The sequence below is a fragment of the Panthera tigris genome, chromosome B4 (genome assembly GCF_018350195.1).
Source record: "Panthera tigris isolate Pti1 chromosome B4, P.tigris_Pti1_mat1.1, whole genome shotgun sequence".
NCBI lineage: Eukaryota > Metazoa > Chordata > Mammalia > Carnivora > Felidae > Panthera > Panthera tigris.
The window spans coordinates 86799966-86817012 of record NC_056666.1 but is presented as its reverse complement, the minus strand read 5'-3'; the positions used below and the strand labels follow the sequence as shown (position 1 = coordinate 86817012).

Sequence of the window (17047 nt, the reverse complement as noted above, 5' to 3'; positions counted from 1 at the left end):
GAACTTGTATTCATTTCCAGGATGTAGTCACTATGAAGCTGGTAATGCACATTGGCACACTCCGAATTTCTCTTCCTTTAGGTACTTCTAATCCTCTTTTGTGTTCACACTATTCTTGCCTCATGCCATTGTGTGTTGGATTGCTGCCTTCTTGCTCAGGGCCCCTAATTTTTATTCTGAGAGTCTTTGTATTCACTTGCTCTTCTAAAGTGCAGTCTCTCACTGAATTTCTAACAAAGATCGCATCCTTTAAAAGCTTTGAAAATGTGAGTTGTTATGTATACTTGTTATGCTCCCTTTGCCTGCTTTCTTTCTTTGTAGGGTGATGCAGTTATGATTACTTCCTTCTAGTTTGGGTGATCTTTTCCATGGGGTGTGTTCTTCTTTAGGCTGCAGTTAATATTTCAGCTTGCTTTCAGTGGGAAGAGTCCTGATCAGGGCCAGAACTAATGACACACTGCCTGTTTGTTAGAAACATGGATGCCTCCTGGCTTTAATCACTTAAGGACATGCTGGTTTCATCATTTCATCTCCCTGCCTATTGTGCGGGCTACACTAATAATGAAGAGTAGCTAGCACTTCAGTGTTTTCTGTATGTCAGGTGCCAGTCTAAGTGCTTTATGTGTCTTAACTAATTTAATAAGAAGACTAACCCTGTTAAGTGGGAAGAATTATTTTCCACATTTAACAGATAAAGGACTTATACACAGGTAGTAAGCTGTCAAGGCTGACCTAGTGCTTCAAACCTCCCCGCTAAGCAGTTACTGATACATAGGAGGCAAATCCAAATTGTCCTGGGGAATGGCAGAGATGCCTTCGTGGAAAAGTTAATAGTTGATTTCAACATGGCACTGATTTTTACATTTGGTCTTCTCTATGACTCTTCTAATTATTTATTAGATATGGCAGCCCACCCACATAATACTTGTTGAACATTTATTATGAATGAGGCCCTGCTATAAGCCCTTTATATGTGTTATTTAATGAAGTCTTTAAGAAAGGCATCATTGGGGTGCCTGGGTGGCTCAGGCAGTTAAGCCTCTGTCTCTCGATTTCCACTCAGGTAATGATCTCACCGTTCATGAGCTTGAGACCCAAGTTGGGCCCTGTGCTGATAGTGCAGAGCCTGTTTGGGTTCCTCTCTTTGCCCCTCCCTCACTTGTGTGTTCTCTCTTTCTCAAAATAAATAAGCTTAAAAAGAAAAGAAGGGCACCATTATCTTCCCCTATTTCATAGTTGAAGAAATGAAAGTTCTTGCTAATTTTGTCCATTTACCCAAAGTTGGCAAATGTCAAAAGTATGGTTTGATTCCAGGAAGTCACTCCTGAGTTACATACCCACCACTCAGTACAGCCATTGCACTGCCAATGTCAAATAAGGTAGTTGTAATTATAGCTGATGCCCAAACCTTACCAGTTCATGAACCATACTATTTTATTCTCTGATATTTTAAATGTCCTGTAAGAGCTAACAGTATAAAACAACAAAAGTGAGGAACCAATCTTTTTTTTATGTATATCTCTCTCTTTTTTATTTTATTTTTTTTTATTTTGGGAGAGAGAGAGCATGTGCATGTGTGCATGGGCATGAGGGAGGGGGAGAGGGAGAAGGAGAGGGGGGAGAGAGAGAGAGAGAGAGAGAGAGAGAGAGAATGAATGAATGAATGAATATATCTTAAACAGGCTCCACGCTCCATGTGGAGCCTAATGCAGGTCTCAATCTCACATCCATGAGATCATGACCTGAGCCTAAATCAAGAGTTGGGTGTTCAACAACTAAGCCACCCAAGTACACCTATGTACATCTCTTTCCATTAGATTATAAGCCCTGAGTGATAAATATCAGCAAGTTGACACAGATGACGACCACTGGGGCCCATAACTAGACCTTGCCACTATGAGAGTTTGCTCTTGGAATCAAATCCAGCTTGGGTCTTGAGGGTTGGTCCATTCTGACAGGCAATGCATGGTATCTAAGTGATAAGGCAAGGGCAATAAAGCCTGAGAAATCTTATGGAGGGCGGTAGAGATATACACAGACAAATTAGTGTCAGGAAAGACTATCAGGAGAGATCAAAGACTAGAGATAAATTTCAGGGACAGCCCTCCAGGTGGGTAGTAAGAGCAAAGTCCTTACTAAGAGAGGAGGTCAAGCCTGGGAAAATGGCAGAAGTTCAGTTTCCAGAACTGCAGCACCATGAGATAGTTAGAATGACAAATGTGATGTGAGTACCATGGTATTGGACTGTATCCTCTTAAATTTCTTATTGCAATTGCTAGGGCTGATCCTAATTATTGGAGGAAGGTCTGAGCCTAAAGAAGATAGAGAGAGGTTCTGGCTTTGGGAAAATGCTTTTTTGTATATCAGAGGAAGACCTTGCCCATATCCTGTCTCAAATATTAACCAATTATTTGTCATAAATGTGGGGGTTATTTCTAGATTTAGGTGCATTCCATTGGTTGTACTTACTAGGTTCTTTTCTGATTGGTTCTTGAGGAAGAGCGAAGACAGTATTCCTAGATATGTTGTCTGCTTTCCTCAGGACTAAAAAATTTGAAAAGAGAGAAGAATCCTTCATATCAGTATGTTATCTTCTGGTAGAAAGTGGGAATTAAGTCTATTTAGGCATGTCATAACATCAGTGGTCAAATCACTGGTATGGAGGGAGGAGAAGGGTGATGTCCTTAAGCCTACATAGCAGAGAGTCCAAGATTGCTGCTATTGACTATTAGAGACCATTGTGTAGTTGTCAGCATATAATCACCTCCTTAAATATATTTTCGTATAGTGATCAATTTTTAGTCTTCACACTTTAAGCTGGAAGGAGTTAATTCAGAATCAGGTGAAGAGCGAAGGTGAACTATGTGGGGGACGCATGCTCCCCAGATAATCCACAAATTGGGAAGTGACCCCCGGTAGATGAACACTTAATTGTATTATCATCTTCCTCTGGTGTTTGTACAGTATGATGTCAGCAGATGGTGTCCGGGGTTCTGTGAATGTGATTGTTGTACAGTTCTTGGTATAGAACTAAAGAAGAGGATAAAAGGAGCAGTGCTACCCTGCACCCTGGCGTCATGTTGTTCTTCCTTTGTGCAAAGTGGCACGTAATAAGCGAGGACTCTTTCTCTACTCTTCTTCTGGGGCGAAAGGTCCACTGGCATTGCTTTAGGTTGATGTAGTAGAAAGAACAGGACCTTGTAGTCAAAGACCTGGATGTGGGTCCTACAGCTATCCTGTCTGGGTGTGTTCCTTTTGGGCAAGTCACTTTACCTATCTTGGTTTTATTATTTTTGAAATAGATTGTTCCAGATATAACTCTTATTACTCCATTCCATAGACTTTGGGGTGGAGCCAAAGGAGACTGCTTGCCTTCCCTCCTCCTTGCACGTTCCCGATTCCATATCTTTCCCTACCTGTTCCCTTGACTTGGTATGTCTTTCTTATCATCTCAGCTTATTAAAATTTGACCCATACTTCAAGGTGTAGGTCAGTTATTTCTTACTTCAGAGCCAGTTTTAAAACATATTGAGGACATTCTGGTGTCCGAAATAGTGAGGGTGCTTCACATATGTTATCTAATTCAACTACCAAAGTTGTGGAGTAACTGATACTCAGATAAATCTGTTTAATTTATCCTGACTTTTTTTGTTCAGAAGAATTTGTGAAGGCCAGAAAGTTAGTAAAGTTTTATTGTTTTATTTTACAGATAGGAAAGCTGGGTTGAAGTAATTTGCTTTAGTTCATATAACCAGACTTAGGTGAAGACATAATCAGAATCTAACTCAGAATTTTGGCTACTGGTCTGGCATTTTGTTCTTTTTCTCCTCTCTGTCCTATTTGTTAAAATTTTCTATTTGACTTCTAACTTTGGTTTATCTCTCTAAGCCATTACAATCCTTCATTTAATACTTCATGCATTATTCCCTACTTACACATCTACAAATCTTATTCTGCTCTATTATGAGTCCTTTGAAGGATGGAAGGCCCTGGGACTTACTGATCTTGGTATCACTTAAAGTGCCCTCCATAGGGCCTTGCATAACATAAGCATTTAACAATAGCTATTTTGGATGAATATATGGTATTTCCCCAAGCCAAACTGAGTAAGCAGCTGCATTTCCCTTAAGTTTGCCTGATAGGAAGTGGGTTCATGCTGACTGCTTAATAATGACTATGTACCGATGATGCATATATAGTAAACAGTACTTTGACTATGTGATTTTAGGCTAAGTGTCTTTCTGAATTTATTTAAGATATGCTATTATATTCTTTTTTTAATGGAAATGAATGGAAAGCAAGCAATGCATTATCAGAGCCTTATTTATAATCCTTTATTAGCCAAATGAGGAATTATTGTGTTTACTATGCTGTTGTCAAACCTTAAATTAAGGATTTTCAACTTTAGGGGTGCCTCGGTGGCTCAGTTGGTTAAGTGTCCTACTTCAGTTCATGATCCCAAGGTTCCTGGGTGTGAGCCCCACATCAGGCTCTGCGCTGACAGTGTGGAGTCTGCTTGGTAGTCTCTCTCTGCCCCTCCCCTACTCACACTTTTTCTTGCTTTAAAAAATTTTTAAAAAATAAATAATTTGAAAAGAATTGGCAGTTTTAGCAGAATGTAGGCTCTGTGTGTAAAGATCTTGCCTATGATTTTCACAGCTATATTGCCAGTATTTAGAGTGACAGTAGATGTTTAATAATAATTGTTGAACGGTGGGTGAGGATGTAGTTTTCATTGGGTTATGGACCTTTGACTCTGGATAATATATTATTTAGGTTGCAAGACATTTTCATATAGGTTATCTCTTTTGATCTTCACACCAACCTGATGAGGTAGTGAAGACAAGTGTTCTTACCTTCATTTAACAAAAAAAGAGGCTTCAAGAGATAAAATGACTCCAGAAATCATCTACCTAACAGTAGCTGGTGACCAAGGCTTGAATCCAAATATTCTTACTGCAAATCAGTCCTTCTGTGTTTTCATGTAGAATGGAATGTTGACTGGGGTGATCACATTAGACACACTTTTAAGGTGTTTCTGGAAAGTTATATGTAATAAATTGATGTGGCTTTGGCATCTGAAAGATGGTATCACCAAGAAAACAATGCTAATGATTTTGGTGAAAGAGTCTGAATTTGAGGTAGTTCTGAATTGTCCTTCGAGCCTTAGACGAGGAGGAAAATTTAAGTAAAACCACTTATTTTCCATTTACTTCCTTTGCCTCTAGTTTCTAGTTTGTCTGAACCATAAGCTATTTAAGGCTTCACATTTTTACCAAAATTTTCTAAATAGCCTTTTGTACTCTGTAGTTTTTGTTCCTATCAGCTGAAAAGAACCAGCTGACTTCTTGGGTATTCTTATACCTTGTGCTTTATTGTTTTCCTTCAGTGTTTTCTACACGATGCCAAAGTGCAGATGCTGTGATTGCTACTTCTAGTTCAAGACATCTGCTTTTCAGTAGGTCCTTTTCTTTCTTTCATTCCTGATTATAATCTTTATGTGCCACTGCTAAAGTACAGAGTCACATCTTGTCCTTGTAAGAACGAATACTCTGTTTTTAGCCTCTTGATTCTCGCATGGAATGCAAACTGAGTTTTAAGATACCATTTAAACGGAGCATCTTTAAATCTGAGGACTTTAAAATACTCCTATAAGCTCAGTTGTCTGATTAAAAAAGCATTCATTTGAAGCCTGTAAGTCTAGGTACAATTTTAAATTGGGAATAAATAAGAAGTATAGGGAAAGTTGCTAATTGGTTTAAGGTTATTTTCATCTTTATATGCTCCTTTTTTTTTTTTCTGATCCAAGTCAAACAGAATTATATAGCCTATTACTGGAAAGTATTTTCTATAACCTACCCAGAAAAATAATGGCTTAGATCAAAGGTACACACTAGCTGCTCAAGGGCTGTATTTGGCATGCAGAGTGTTCTTAAAATGGAATTAATTGAAAACATTGAAAAATTGAGAGATTTCATAAATGGTTCTGGATTTCTGGCTCTTCATAAGAAATGAGGGTATGACCAGAACAAAGCTCACATTTCCATGTATCACCAATGGACTGGAGGTGGTTTCTGGAGGTGAATTAGAGGGTGAGACTGATTTCCCATTTCACTTCCTTACTTTATTGCTCCTGCTGGCCCCATCATAGATCTATATACAGCTAGTAGCCTGCCTCCCTCCCTTCCTTCCTTCCTTCCTTCCTTCCTTCCTTCCTTCCTTCCTTCCTTCCTTCCTTCCTTCCCTCCTTCCTTCCCCTACTCCTCCACATCCTCTCCACCCATGAAGGCCCTCTCTCCATCCATCTAGTATTATATTGGGAAATAGTTCACTAAATTTATTTCCAGACATGGATAATCTGCATCTTTGAGGATTAAAAGATATCTATGGTCAGGGTATCTTTTTTAGAAGCCCCAAAAGGAAATATAGTAGGACTTAAAGTATTCTATTTTAAAGCATAGAAAATGTGCCATTAGTGTCATTGTTTTCATTATCGTCATTTTAAATCTTTTTTAAAAAATGTTTTTATTTATTTTTCAGAGAGAGAGAGAGAGAGAGAGACAGACAGATAGACAGAACATGAGCAGGGGAGGGGCAGAGAGAGAGGGAGACACGGAATCCTAAGCAGGCTCTAGGCTCCGTGCTTCAGCACAGAGCCTGACACCCGGCTCTCGCTCACGAACTGTGAGATCATGACCTGAGCCAAAGTCAGATGCTTAACCAACTGAACCACCCAGGTGCCCTTCATTATCATACTTTCAATGAAAACAGTATTGGATCTGGAAGACCTGGTTTTGAGTTTGGCTCTGCCACTTACTAACTTTGACCTTGAACAAGTCATTTAACTTCTCTGTGCTTGTTTCCTCATCTCTGCCAGGTGATTATATCTGCCAGCCTCTTGGTCATGCGTCTTGAATGTGATCATGGATGTGAAAGTTCTTAGTACACCATATGGCATTTTTCAAGGGTGAGATACTTTATGAGGAAGCAGAGCTAGCATATGGTTTCTCCAAACTTGGAATCTAGTTACAGAGACAGGGCTTACATATAAGATAAAATAACAATTGAAAGTATCCTGCCTACAAGGGAAAGAGGTAGTCATTGTTACCAGATGTAAGAAAAAGTACATTATCATGTAGGATAATCAAACTCAAAATTAAGAGGACATATAGTATTTCTTCCATTTATTAATTTATCATAGAGCTTACTGTGTAGATGGATGTTGCTGCTTTGATTTTTCATTGGTTGCATTTACAGCTGCTTAAGCTATTAACTGAAAGCTGACTATAGTACTTTGCTATATTAAAATCTGATAATGTTCTGCTCTTCCCTCAAAAGGAGCTCATTAAGATATATGAAGTTATGTACAAATACTGAACACAAACAAGGATTGTATATAAAATGCAGTTATGAAAATGGGTGAATCCTAGTGTCACTCTCTTTCATTATACATTGTGAAGCTGATATGCTTAAAGTTTAATACTGGGTATACATGGTTGTCCAAAAATCTTGGCTAAACAATTATTCTTAGAGCAAAGTGTGGACCATTGAGAACTTGATTAGAATAGCCTCTTCTTGGACCTCTTACTGTTTTCGTATGAGGATGTAGAATCACATGCCTTTCAACACATAGCTGTTAACTTTTTCATGGCTTATTTACTTTTATAGATTTTCATAAGGTTGAAATTTGTTTATATTGGTGCCTTGGGGGAGATGGTTATATAAGGGGAGGTCTTGAGCCTTGCAGTTCACTTATGTCACAGGAGGTTCTATGTGGAGGGGAAGGTCTGTGTTGCAATGGCTTATTGGTAAAGGTGTATCTCTCTTAGGTGGGATGTGTCCTTCTCAGACCACAAACTTTATCCTAACAGGAAACCCTTAAAGATTAATTTTTTTTTATTATTCTCACTCATTCTTTCTCTCCTTGGCTAGCATACAGGAGGACCTGAGGTGGAGTAGATTTTTTCTGTGGCCTCATTTCCCAAGAGAACAGGTACACTAGAGTAAAAGGAAAAAAGTTGTTAACTAGTCCCAGTGCTAACAGAGTAGACAAAAAGAACTGATTTCATGACCATAAATTCCTTGCTTTCATAACTATACAAGCTTTATTAAAAAGGAAAGGAAGGGACACCTGGGTGGCTTAGTCAGTTGATTATTCTGACTCTAAATTTTGGCTCAGGTCATGATACCAAGGTTGTGGAATCAAGACCCATGTCAGGCTTTGTGCTGGGTATGGAGCCTGCTTGAGATCCCTTGTCTCCCTCTGCTCCTCCCCAGCTTGCTCTCTCTCTTTCTCTCTCTCTCTCAAATAAAAAGAGGACATATTTTATTACGAACACTCTATGTGGACCTTAGATACATGTGCAGAGCTGTTTTTATCATACATACAAAATTAAATGCTAGGCTTGTGATTTAGCTACATATGATTGGAAGTTTTCTTTCTTATGCTACTTAATGATCCTCTACCCAACAATTGTGAGATGTAGCCATATCTATATTATTCAGGAGTAGATGCTCTGTGAGTTGTCTAGATACTGTGTCTCCCACAACCTGTTCCTAGCCATCATGTGACATAGCGTCATTGCTGCAAGAGGGTGAGAGGAGGTAAATCCAAATTTTCCTAGTTGTTGACATTTTTGCCTGAAGTTTTTCTTTATAGAAGAGATTGAATATGAAATGATGCTTTACGTGGTCTAGTAGTTTTCTTTATAAGTATCATCAATGTACCATTATTTGGTGGTAAACATATGTTTTATATTAAATTGTACAAGCTAGTTTATTTCCAATTAAATGGCTTTATTACATTTTAAGTTTTAGCTCAATTACACTCACATTTGTTTATAGGTTATTGTTTGATATTGTATATTGCTTGTTTCAGGTGGTTCAGTATGAAATCTCACTTTGATCATACCATATAACCGTAGTGCCTGTTGTTTATTTTTAATTTAGGAAGAACACATTTGGATCCCAGAAGCAATAGTCCATAATTTAAAAAAATCAATAAAAAAAAGGTATGGATAGGGCTACTGAATATGAAACAGAAGTGCAGAGAAAGAATGTAGCTTAAGGTTAATATTGTGAAGTGCAAAGAGATATGAAATTTAAATCTGATTGATACACTACCCTCAATTGTCTAAAGCCACTGAGAAGGGAGTAAATACCTCAATAGGTCATGTAAGAAGGAAGACATGTGTTCAGTACTGGCTTCCTTATGCCTTGTGGTGCTTATCAGCCAGATTTGGAGATCAGTTGACTGGCTTTTTCTTATTTAATGAAGAATTAATCACAGATGAATTTTAAATGTCTACTATATTACACACCCATTTATAGATTGCTTACTATGTGTCAGGATCTGTGCTTAATACTTTACCATCAGTGAACTCATTTACCTTCCCAACAGCTCTTGGAGGCAGTTATTATCCACATTTTATGGAAGAGGAAATGGATCTTTATGAAATTAAACAGCATGTCTCTAACAGCTCGTACACACCAAGACTTGACATCCATGTCTGACTTCAAACCTCATGCTCTTAATTGCCATACTTTACTAAATATGCTACATTTTTAGCCAGAATAAACAATTCAGAATCTTCAAAATTGGCCAGCAGAACTGCAGCCAACTTGAATAAATAGTTTTTAGCCATGTCTTCTTGTGTCCGTATGCATAAAATAGTAAAAAAAAAAAAAAAAGTGAAGATTTCATTATTTAAGTGTTTGTCAGCATCTCTAAAATTCTAAGCTTGTTTTTTTCTTTAGATGAGCATGCTTCCATGTAGATGTCAATGTTAGTTTCTTGCTTAAGATGATATAGTTGAAAACTAGGGTAGAGTCATCAGATTTGGCAAGTAGCATTATAGGACACACAGTTAAAATGTCAATTTCAGATAAAACTGATAGGAGATTATTTTCCAAAATATACACAGAACTTAAACACACAGTAGCAGAAAAAAAAAGATTAAAAAATAGGGGATCTGAATAGATATATTTCCAAATATCTGTAAATATTTTTGTGTATCAGTTGTATCTCAACCTGTGAAAAAAAGATGAATTCCAACTTAAATTGGCATTGTGTGTTTTATCTGACAAATGTAACTAAGGTTGTCATTCTTGGTGTAGCAATTCCATTAGGTCTAATCTCAAAAGACTGGTGTCTGGTAGATCCTGGACACTTAATTCTGTTTAATTCTGAAAGTGTTAACTCACCTTTCATCAAACCAGGGTGTATACATGATAAAGGGTGCACCATGTAAAGATTGTTTATCTTATTTATAGCCCACAGTAATGAGATACAATAGTATCTCCTTTATCCAGTATCATGGCACAGAAGTGATGAAAAAAAATGCCAGATAACCAAGAGCTAGCACTCCATTTTAGCCTTTTTCAGTGCATACTTTTCTAAAATGCAGCATGTACTTTTGAGATACATTACAGAGAATGTGGAGCATTGTTCATCTACTGTCTCAATGAAGACCAAGCCAGTGGGCAGAAGATCTGGATTCAAGACCGCATTCCCACTTATAACTTGTCTTCAGATTATTCTTGCAGATTCTCATGTGTAATCTGGGATATTAATACATGCAGAGCTTTGTTCAAAGAGTTATCATGAGGATTCAGTGATACATTAAACAAGCCAATATATTTTAAGCCAGTACATTTAGAGCTATAGAAACATATGCAGTAATATTAGTAACTTCAGTTAGCATGCTGTGCTCTACTTACCTCTAGGGGCATCTGGGGAGTATTTGTTCTATTTCTTTAACAGGTTTTTTTTTGAAGTTTTTAAAAAATTTATTTATTTTGAGAGAGAGATGGGGGGGGGGGGAGAGAGAGAGAGAGAGAGAGAGAGAGAGAGAGAGAGAGAGAACAAGCACACATGAGCAAGTGAGGGAGGGACAGAGAGAGGTAGAGACAGAATCCCAAGCAGGCTCTGTGCTATCAGTGCAGAGCCCAACACAGGGCTCTTATCTCAGGACCCTTGAGTTCATGACCTGAGCCAAGATCAAGAGTCTGAGGCTTAACACACTGAGTCACCCAGGCACCCCATGGAGTATTTGTCCTTATACCTAATGATCCTAGAATGCTGTATATTTATAGATTTGATGAATTCTTTGTTATCCTTGTATCACTATTTATTCTGCAGAACCATCAGAAATCTCTGTTCGTTAGCCTTGCCTCCAGTTTTTAGCCTGTTGCTTAATATTCTCACCTTTTAATTCTGTAGACTTAGCCCACATCCCTAAAAGTAGGTTTATGTCTTACTTATGATTAGAGAACATGAGGTCTTTTTGTTGCTCAAGGACTTTTTCTATTTCACTCATTCTTAGAATGAAGCTATGCTCCAAATATTAATAATATAAAATAATAGATACAGTTTTGATGTCTACTGTATTCTGGTTTGTGGTAGGTGCTTTGTATACATCGTTTTTATTTCTTACAACAGTCCCACCAATATGTAATAGTATCCACGCATTCCGTATGTGGGCCTTGAGACTCAAAGCTGTTAATAGACAAATGAATTTATCAAGTTTCCTTAGGTGTTAGAGCCAGTATCTCACTCAAGCAGGTATTTCTGACTTGTAAGCCAATGCTCTGAGAGAAGGACCTTTGAAGAAATAGTAACACCTCTGATCTATCATATATCTTTACTTTTTTATTTAAAAATTTTTTTAATGTTTTTTTATTTTTGATAGAAAGAGAACATGAGCAGGGGAGGGGCAGAGTGAGAGGGACACACAGAATCTGAAGCAGGCTCCAGGCTCTGAGCTGTCAACACAGAGTTTGACGCGGGGCTCAAACTCACAGATGGTGAGATCATGACCTGAGCCAAAGTTGGATGCTTAACTGACTGAGCCACCCAGGCACCCCTATCATATATCTTTTATTAAGTTCCAACTGTCACATGAATTCTTGTTTGTTAGAGTGGCGTTCCTGCTTGAGAATATAGTGACATTCTCATTTTATAGATGGAAAAGAAGGGTACGTGATTCAATTGTAATCACAGATGCACAGCACTGTGGTTCAATTTAGTCCTCCTCATTGCAGATATCTTTCTAGGGCTTTCATAAACCTCCAGTGATTGACTTATTTTGCCTTCTTTCATTTTTGCCAGTTTGGTGTATTAGAGCTTGGATCCCTAGACTATTGCATGTTTCTGGAGAAATCATTTAAGTGATGATACATTTCTATTTCCTATCATTATGGTCTTTAGGTGGCAAAGGCATTTGTACACAATCAACACTTTGGCTATACATTGCCAGGCATTAAGCAGAAGTTCTCCCTGGGTTTCTACACCCTTGAAAATTGCAGTATTGTGGCAAAATGAATGGAAGTATAAAATTTGGGTGAAGGGAGGAGGCAGTTGTGGTTCTTAAATGGATCTTGTACTTGCTACCAGGCAAGCCTTGGAAACCATTGGAGCTTTTTTGGCAAAACCTCCAGGGTTGACTTAACTGAATAAAATCCCAAATGTAGATTCATCATGAAACACTAATGTAACAAATAGAATGAAATTTTTAAAGCCATTGTTTTAATTCAGAAAGAGTTGAGAAACTGATTAAGATTCCAAAAACTTTGTTTTGAAGTTACCTAAGGAAATACAAGCTAACTGGGCTAATCATATGACTGGCATATGAAAATGCAACTCTAAACTTTTGATCATATTTACAAGATGGGAAGTCCAGATTCTAATTGTTCAGGAGGGAGGTTTTAATTTAAATGTACTTGGTAAGTGTGGTTTAAGGACTGTATTGTAATGATATTGTATTTATATGATGTAAAATGTAAACAAAATAAATTGCAGTAATGAAAATGTGTTGAATCAACCACCCCAGCTTCTGGATGGTGTAACACACAGTATAGGATTACTGGTAGAGTTGCATGATTATCTCTTAAATTTGTTACTATATATTCTTTTATATGCACAATACTTTAATCTTTAATCTAGATATTACTGTCTACTTCAAAAATAATTGCTATTTCAGTCAACACCTGGATATAGTAGATAGAGTCATAGTATTTATCATAAAATGTTCATCAAGCTTGACATTCTTCTTGGAGAAAGCCAAAAATGTTGTGAAATTTGTGGCTCTACATGTGCTATTCAGTAGGCTTTTTCTAATCACCTGTCAGCAAATGAAGAATCATTTAGTTTTGGAAGATACATTTGTTTCAATATAAAATGAGGAAATTAGAAGTAGTAATAATCATAAAAAACAATGTTATAACAGCATCGTAATAATAACATAGTTATGGAACCTAAAAATATACAAAAATTTCAGTCTTCAAGTTTATCCTCACTTTGATATCTTTACCTTCTCTCTTCCTTCTCTCCCCTTCCCTTCACTCTGTTCAGATCTCTCTAGCACCACTCTATTTTTACTTGTCTTCTCTGCATGTATCTTGAGAGATTAATCTGGTCTCTGTTTTTATTTCCTTGCCTCCCACTCAGTCCTCTTTTTATTTTATCTCCTATCACTCCACTAATATGTATGTGGTTCTTACCATTAGCATTCCTAGCTGCTGAATATAATAGAAATTTAATTGTTTAACTTAAAAGACACCTGTGGCTTAGTCCGTTAAACATCCAACTCTTGATTTTGGTTCAGGTCATGATCTCACAGGCATGAGATGGAGCCCCACATAGAACCTGCTTAAGATTCTCTCTCTCCTTCTCCATCTGCCTCCCCCCACCCACCCAAGCACGTGTATGTGTTTTCTTTCTTTCTCTAAAAATAAATAATAAAAAAAAGTAATGAAAGTTATTCATTAAACAGGATTCATTTCTTTTGATTGTAAAATCAGTATACTCATTCCTTCATTGAACAGCTGTTGATATTCCATGATGTTGGTATTCTTTGTGCTGGAGCAATGATTACTAGACAGGACCTGCTCTCATGAAAATTATCTTTTAATGGAAAGAAGAATAAATTAAACCCTAAAGATGTATAAATAAGTGAATAAGGCCACTTCAGATTGTAATAAGTGGAGAAAGAGAACAAGAGAGACTGTGGGGTGGGTTTCTCTGGACTCTGGAAAGTAGGCTGGTCAGGAGCCACTCTGTGGAGGCTATCATAGATAGAAGCTCACTGTACCAAGACCTGTGGGGAGACTTTAAGGCAGAGCTAGCAGTTAGTGTAAGGTCTAGAACAAGTTTGGCATGAGGGTGTTGGTTTGTACCCTTGGGAGTTTCCTGGGTGAAATCTAAAACTGACTCCCATACATGTGGGGCAAGGAGAAAGTGAAGAAAGAGGCAGGCCCCTCCAGATTGGTAGGTGTCAGGGAAGGGAATACTAAGCAAGGGGACTTACATATGAGGCTTGTCTTGGGTGGCTGCAAGCAGAGTAGATGTCTCCACCCACCCACCAGACTCTTAAAAGTATATATAGAGTCTTGAATGGTGTTCAGTCACGTATACCATTCCAGATGGTGTCAGCAACACCTTCTACTCTCAAGAGTAGGTCTTTGAAACAACTCCCACTCTGTAAATGGTGGGAAGAATGTATCTTCCAAGGACAGGCAAGGGGTGAGAAGCCTCTAATTGCCTGGGTCCAGCTCGGCAGCCAATTATCAGTCATGTCTTCTTGATGAACTTCCCCAGCAAAAGGATAGAGAGAAGGCCAATGTGGCTTCAGTGTAGGCAAGGAAGGGACCAGGAATGTGAGGTGAGGTCAGAGAGGTCTAGGGGGGAGATGATGTTGAGCTATCTTTCTGGTAAGAATTTTAGATTTTACTCTGGTTTCAATAGGTAGGTAAATTCTGGAATTTAAAGTAAGGAGTGTGTGTTTGGCAGGGGTGCAGGAGGGTTAGGGGGAGTTAATATGATTGGATTTAAATTTTATAAGACCAGTCTGGTCCCTGTGAGGAGAAAAGGAACTGGTGTTATCAATTGTAGCATTCTGCCTCAAGGGTAAATTCCTGTACTAGATTCAGCTGGTGAAGTCCATGCCTACACTGGATTGGTATACACATTAGATCAGTGTAGAGGAGAGCCCTAAAAAGACCCTTATGTGTATTGTCTTACATGGCCTTTATTTCTACAGAGCATATTAAGCTCAAGGGGAGCCCAGGTGGATACTAGGCTCCAGCTTTTATCTCCTTTTCCCATGCATCTTCTCCTCTTTAGATCAGCTAAACTTACTTTCTGTTTTTATGGGGAGACGATTTTTCTAGTAGCGTAACAGTTTTTCTGTTCTTGCTTATTTACAATTAAACACACTTTTAACATCGGTAGGGAGGCGAAGGGTTTCCCAGTGCTTCAAAGATGTAATCTAAGAGAATATAACTGAAACATGTCATATGAAAGAAAGGAGTAGGAGAAAGTCTGAAGGTTTAATTGTCAGTTTTCTCCTCTGACAACTTTTCAACATCCTCCACTGCCAAGGTTACCCTTACTCAATTATCCCGTTTCCCTTGTGCTCCTTGTAAGCTGCTGCTGCTGGAGGAGCAGTTTCAAGGTTTCATCCTCTGTGTGTATTTATCCTGCAGTTTCCCGTTTCTTCTTCCCTCAGAGGTTGCTGTTAAAAAACGCACTTATATTTTGTCATTTTCGCAGATGAAGGGGACAGTTCTGAAAGTGCGTCTGACCCTTGACTGTGGTGGACACGTTCAAACTGGGGTCTGGTGTTTACACACTGAATGAGAAGTGAATGCCCCCTCTTCTGTGCTCTCACAGAAGGTCAAGAAGAAATGGAGCACTCAGCCTTCTTCCTTCTTGATAACGCTCCTTTGTTGAAAACCCTCCTTCACTCCATTGCACTTCAGTTTGCTCAAACTTGATTGTTCTTTAAAACTCAGTTAGAATAGCACCTGGCTGGCTCAGTCTGGCATCTGCCTCTTGATTTGGGCTCAGGTCCTGATCTCGCGGTTGATGGATATGAGCCCCTCATCTGGTTCTGTGCTGATGGTGCAGAGCTTGCTTGGGATTCTCTCTCTCTCTCTCCTTCTCTGCCCCTCATGCACCCTCTTTCTTTCCTTCAAAATAAATAAACTTAAAATCAGAATAAAACACATTCCAGATTGGATTTCTCCTTTTTTCTTCTCTTCCAGATTGCCCTTTCTTGTCTACCCCTCCCCCACCTCTTTCTCACATTCTTCTTTCTGTTTGTCTTTTCCCAGTTTTACCCTAAAGAAATGACACATACTTGCTTCCTCCTCAGGTTGACAACTACACAATATATTTGGATCTAGGATACCACCAACATTCAACAAAAACTCATTTTCCATTCTAAGCTGACCCTTAGGCCAGGCCCTAGCTATTCACAAACTTATGGAGTACAGTCCCTATCTTTAGGAACCTTATATGACAGTGAGGGATGGAGATAAGTAAATGGAAATTATAATAGTGTGGCACGTGGCTGGTGTGCGTAAGGAAGGATGCTCAACCTGGTCCTGGAAGGACTGCTCATCTGCCCCTTGACCAGTGAATAGAATGTTAGCATTAATTGGGGTGCCTGGGTGGCTCAGTTGGTTAAGCGGCCGACTTTGGCTCAGGTCATGATCTCGCGGTCTGTGAGTTTGAGCCCCGCATCGGGCTCTGTGCTGACAGCTCAGAGCCTGGAGCCTGTTTCAATTCTGTGTCTCCCTCTCTCTGACCCTCCCCCGTTCATGCTCTGTCTCCGTCTGTGTCAAAAATAAATAAACATTAAAAAAAATTAAAAAAAAAAAGAATGTTAGCATTAACAAGAATGGAGGATGGAGTGGATGGCTGTTAGGTTTTAGGTGACGTGGAAGTGAAATTTGGCTGGAAGAAATTGAGGAAATGTAATGGAGTTAAAATACAGACTAGGAGCATGTGTGGAGAGGGAGATGGGGAGGAAAGCCCTAACATTAAGATTAGGGACATAGTCAAAAAAAATGTTTATCTCTGATTTAGGTTTGTTTTTTTTTTAATATAATTGCTAAGAACTTATTAAGGGTGTTTACTTCTGAACCCAAGGGGATTCTTGTGAAGGTTTTAATCATGTAAAGCGTGTCTCATGATCATAGTTATGTATTTGACCACACTCTATTACATTCAGTCAATAATATTAGGCACTTACTGACTGTTAAA

At 38.5% G+C, this 17047-nt stretch overlaps 1 protein-coding gene across 3 annotated transcripts in view; it reads left to right on the top strand.

Moving 5' to 3' along the window:
• The window catches only part of TAFA2 (TAFA chemokine like family member 2), a 507481-nt gene that overhangs the window by 322688 nt on the left and 167746 nt on the right, over positions 1–17047 (top strand). The gene's annotated exons all lie outside the window — the stretch shown is intronic.